The sequence below is a fragment of the Zingiber officinale genome, chromosome 9A, assembly GCF_018446385.1.
Source record: "Zingiber officinale cultivar Zhangliang chromosome 9A, Zo_v1.1, whole genome shotgun sequence".
NCBI lineage: Eukaryota > Viridiplantae > Streptophyta > Magnoliopsida > Zingiberales > Zingiberaceae > Zingiber > Zingiber officinale.
The window spans coordinates 42,659,092-42,665,080 of NC_056002.1; the positions used below are offsets into that span (position 1 = coordinate 42,659,092).

Genomic DNA, 5,989 nt, shown 5'->3' on the forward strand with positions numbered 1-5,989 from the left:
CCTTCGTCCCAATCGATCGGTGGATCGATTGGGAGGCAGTCGTGAGCGCATAGAAGCCTGCTGGATCGATCAGCCGATCGATCCAGAGGCCCCAATCGATCAGTGGATCGATTGGGAAGCTGCGATTTGTCGTGATAAGCCTTGGATCGATCCGTTGATCGATCCAGGCATTTCCTGAGAGCACAGAGGCGCTCTGGATCGATCCAAAGCCTCCCCGATCGATTGGTAGCAATCCAATCGATCGGGATCCGACCGTTGGCGCAGATAAAGGCCGTTGGCGTGCGTCTTCTTCGGGAGTTCTTACGAGAACTTCACCGATTCATCTTAGATCCTCGACAACAACTCCACAACTCTCTCTAAGCTCCAGATCGCCAGTTCTTGAAGGTTCTTGGAGGTTCTTCCAAGTCAAGAGGCGGATCGAAAGCAAGAAGAAGAAAGCTAGGGTTAGGGTTTCTTGTATTCATTGTAAGCTTTGCTTATACTTTTGTTCCCTTTCCTTTCTTTCTATATTGAGAGTCTTGTAGGGCTTCTCCGCCTTCGGTAGTTACCGAAAAAGAGTGTTTATTAGTGGAGGTGTGTGTGTTTGCGTGGATCATTGGACTAGTCACCTCTTGTGAGGTGGATACCAAGTTAAATCCATTTGTTAGCGTTGTTTGCATTTGTTTCTTTGTATTTCCGCTGCACATCCTTGAAGAAACAAGTAACGAAGCACACGAGCACGCGACGAGCTATTCACCCCCCCTAGCTACATTTCGGTCCCAACAGCTACTAGGATTGTACCATTTATCATTCTATCAAACTTTATATACTTATTCGTATGGATCTCTGGAAGAATCAATTTTTCTATTGCGTATATTTATTTTTTTCACAAAAGATCCCTACAGATGTCACCAACAAGGCCTCTACGAAAGTTTTTGTTATATTTCAGAGGTGTCATAGAACAATCGCCTTAGATAATATACTATTTAATAGATATATAAAAATCACTATTTGAGTGTACATTATTTATGTACATGATTTGATCTTAAACTCAATTAATAAAGTGCATAACACAACGCATAGCATGAGAAAAATTATGATTAAATCACAATTAGTGGGTATCTCTTCATGTGTAACTATATACGTAATGAAAGACCCCTAGTCAATGAATTGATGAGACTGGACATTATTGATTTTGTAAAATTAGCATATGTTATACTCCTTGATTTATCCAAACAGTTGATCCTTACTGGCTAGAAATATTTGAATATTGAAAGTTAACATATGGATGCTAGTTAAGGATAACTAGTTCATTGAATGTGACATGCTATGAGACTTCATGTGATTCTATACATGTTTATAAAGATCTCATTACAATTTGAGTACAAGTTTCCTTCAACTTTAAGTATTCAAGTCATTTTGGTTATGAAGATTTATGCTTCACTACAAGAAAAAAAAGCTAAAAGACAACAATTTTTACACATTGTTTATATAGTTAAAAAAGCGTTGTTAAAAACACTGTTGTTAAAAATTCATTAAAAACAACACTTAAAAAATGTTAACACTTTTTTCAAAGACAACACTTTTACAACGCTTAAAAAATATTGTCATTTTTTTACAAAGATAACATTTTTGTAATGTTTAAAAAACGTTATCTTTTTTTTTTTTTTTTTACAAAAACAATACTTTTACAACACTTAAAAAGTGTTGTTGTTTTTTTAAAAAAATAATAATGGATAAAAAATATTATCTTTTTTAAAATATAACTTTTTAACAAAAGATAAGTTTTACAAATAGAAAAAATATGAGTATCCACAATATTTTTTAAAATGCAACTATTTAACAATAGATACAACTTCATACAATTCAAATAGAAAATATGTACACATAATCCACAAATTAACTTTGTATCCATGTTAAGTTTATATAAAATAAAAATCCTTCTTGGATTGTATGAAGGGAAATGAACTCACAAAAGTGCATATTTTATCCTTCATAACAAGATCATCATCCACTAAACTTTGCAAAACATCCTTCATTGATGGACTTATGACATTTTTTTTTTTTGGCCCAACTTCCCAAACTCTTTAACACTGCATCAAAACAAAAGTTTGGCATTAGATATTCTCTTATGATAAAACTTAGAAGTTTGAGTTCATATCAAAAACTAGGAAGCAAAGAATTAAGCTTAGCAAAATATTTCTGAAGAACTTTTACTTGAGCAACCTAACAAGAACTATACAATCCAACTAAAACTAAAGGCAAAGAATACAACTGCAATCAACTAGGAAGCAAGGACAACATATAATATTGATTGATTGATCCAATATAGTTTTTGCTTAGAATGACAGATCTAGTAATTTTATCTTCTAATCAATTGCTACTAACAGTCAAATTGAGAGTTCCTTATTATTAGTATGATGATTATGTTAAGAAATGACTGAGAATTTTTGGTGTCACACTAACTTCTATAGATCCCAATAGCAATATATAGATTCTATTCAATTCTACATTTAAGGTATGTTTAAAAAATATGTTTGGATAATATAATCCGTGAAATTCAAACAACCACAACTAATTACTAACTTGTCTATTATAATTTCTTATTGGAAAAGAATTTTAATTCCGTATGTTACAGAAGAAAAATCTAAGGATATATCTTAGATTGCAAGTTCAGTCGTTATGTTTGAATCTGAGTTTACTTCTAATCTCTATTCTTCTGATTTCAAAAAAAACATGGAATATGAAAAATTGTTAGAAATGGAATTCTAATTTCATTATACAGTGAAGATAAAAAAAAAAGAAAAAAAATATGAGTTTGAAATTAATCTAAAAAACAGAAACATACATCATGTTGGAGGGTTTTTTTCAAGGACTTTCATGAACCAGAAACAACAGTTTCTAGAGATACGACATCAAAAGAAAAGGGGGATGTGACAGACAAGGAGAATCAAACACAACATATATGCATATGATTATACACAATCTAAGTTCACCTGCCTGAAAATATATACAAAAACAAGGTTGACATAAGGTAGTAATATCTACCTCTGCATCCTTTTCAATAGATCCCAGAGAAGTCACAAGTGATTTTATGATAGGCCTGGCCCTGTCGCGAGGTTCCTATTGCAAACAACGAGAAGCTAATCGAACCAACTCAGCTCCATCAGCATTTGAGAAGTGCTCCTCTAAACACGAGGCCATCAGTGTGCGAAATCTTACTACAGATAAGGTCGAGTGCCTGGAAAGATCAATTCAAGTCTTAGAAGTTGAAAGAAGGAATGACAAGAAAGTATTGCATTATCAAAAGAATATCAGGAGCCATGAGTGATGAGTCACTGTGAAACCTGCCATTGGAAAAAAAAAAGGCTACTTAACAAAATCAGACAGACAATTTTTAGGTAGAACATGGCATGCGTCTCTGGTCTTAAATAACAAAAGAACTTACATGGCTAGGAGGAATATGCTTCCTACTGAGAAGGTCAAGCAGAAGCGTTCCAAAGCTGTACATGGCACTTTCCAGAATCACTCTCCCTGCCAAAATGATCCAAAGAATTAATTAGAATCTAGTGCATTAATGGAATTGGAATTCCAATTCCATGAAATTTCATGGTTCAAAACAAGCTATACCTGTTCTAAGGTACTCTGGCGGTGTGAAGGCCAAGTTAATGTTGTAGCTCTTTCCATCTCTGCTATTCTTGATCAGACCAAAGCACGACAATCTGGGACTACCATTATGCAAAATGCAGTGCGTTAGTCATCAAATAACCACAATGCCGAACTAATCGAGGAAGCATTCAGAGCTAGAATAGAACAAATGACACCACCTGGTCAAAGATAACTCTGTAAACATTGAGATCATGGTACAAAGCTCGCCCTCTCGTGCAGCAATACTCGAGTGCCTGGGCAAGGTACAAGGCCACTCTTATCCTCATTGCCCAACTCAAAGAGTGGGTATCCCCTGCCATTTGGATTCCCAGTTTAGGAATTTGACTAAGATTTCGGTCGTTAAAGAATAGAAAAGGGTTAGAACTGTGGTACAGTGGAAGATGTGCTTGGCGAGAGTCTGGCGGGGCATGAACTCAGACACCAGAAGCCTCTCGTCGCCCTCGTAGCAGTAGCCGATAAGATTTGCCAGCCGCTCGCTCTGGAGCTTCCCCACCGCCTTCGCTTCTTCCTGCGCCACCGTGACCAGAATTAGAGATCGGCCAAGTAATTAAGAGGTGAAGCGGAAGGGAGAGGAGGTGAGGCGAGGTGAACGAGGAATTGACGGGCGTCAGGCCAAGCGAACTTGTTGAAGCGCTTGATGGCAACATCGCCATCTCTGAGGAAGAAGCGGCCAAGGTACATGACGTTGGACACCTTCTGGCCGTGCTCTGACACGATGTGGTCCGACGAAAAACCCTCTGTGGCGGCCCGTAGCTCATCCAACCTGAACTCGCTGAAGCCTACACTGTCGCCGTTACAGTAAGGGTTTTGTGGAGATGAGTTTTGGCGTTGGATTTTGGCGGCGGCAGCGGAGGTTTCGTGTTGACGCTTGAAAAAAATTTGCATTGGCGTACAAATATATATTGAAAAACGTTATCTTAAAAAATATAATATCGACAATGCTTAATTAAAAAACACATTATCTTTAATAAAAAATATAAAAGACAAAATAAAGAGAACGATTTTAATTAAAAGAGACCATACTTTTTTAAAAAATATTATTTTTTAAATGTTATATAATTCTAATTTTTTTTTTATAATATTTTGACCACTTAAACAAGTATATTCTTGAAGGTTCAATGCTAGGATGATTGAGTATAAGTCAAAGTAATTAAAGATTGTTTAAATAATCCATTAGAGATTTAACATTTCTTTAATAATTATACTGGACATATAGTATAAGTATGGATAAGAGTGTAAATGAATCAAGCCGCTCGTGAGCTATTCAAACCTCGATTCGATAAAAGATTGTTTAAGCTCGTTTAATGATGTTCGTTAAGATAAACAAACAAACTCAAGCTTTACAATACTCGGCTCGTTAGCTCGTGAACATGTTCATTAAGCTCATGAATTAACTTTTAAATACAAATAATAATAGTTTTGATATTGAATTTGTAGATTTTACATTCTACTTATGAAAAATATAGACAAATATATTAAATTTATTTATTAGAATAAAATTATAAATTTTACTAAGAATATTATAATTTTCTCTAAATATATAATTTAGTTGTTAATGAATATTTAAATTTATAATTTATATTTATTAAGCTCGTTTAGGCTCGACAAAAGCTCGAATAAGCTCATAAGCCATGGATATATTCGATAAATAAAGCTCGAGCTTGGTTCGATTATAAATGAGTCAAGCTCAAACATTCAAGAGTTCAACTCGGCTCGGTTCGATTACACCCCTACGTATGGGGTTGCTGGACATATAGTAAGAGATTGCCCACAGAATAAACAATCCATACAAGAAAGAGTGTTTGTGAGGCAGGCTGAGGAGCCACACTCAAACTTCGTTGGTAAGTTTTAATTTTGGAAACGAAATATTATTTAAGGGAGGAGGAATTGTAATCTCCCGAATAATGAGAAATGGTAAATAAATAATTGTAACATTTCTACCTATAATGCAGTAAATATAATTGAATTAATATTAAAAAAAAAAATGTGGAACCGCCACATCAGCGGCCCCCCTAGAGCCGGTCCCACGGATATGGAGGGAGGTAAATGCAGGTACACAGGTAGAAAGTACATAGCGGAGACGTTAACCCCAGGCAGTGACACCCCGGGGATCGACCCCTGGACCTTTCAGCCACAGAACCATGCACTCCCCATCTGTGCTACGCCCCGGGGACAAATTATAATTGAATTAATATTAGCTTATATGGATATGGGATCTAGTCTTGCGTCACACATATGAGATTTAAAATAATTAGAATTAAATTTTTTAAACATAGGACCTAGTTTTAATTACACGTATGAGATATAACATATTTGATATTAAATTATTGAAATATGGACC

At 35.4% G+C, this 5,989-nt stretch overlaps 1 pseudogene; it reads right to left on the minus strand.

Annotated features, from left to right (window-relative positions):
• Positions 1–2,857: 2,857 nt before the first annotated feature.
• On the minus strand, positions 2,858–4,533 carry LOC122019166 (annotated as a pseudogene).
• Between the last annotated feature and the right edge of the window lie 1,456 nt (positions 4,534–5,989).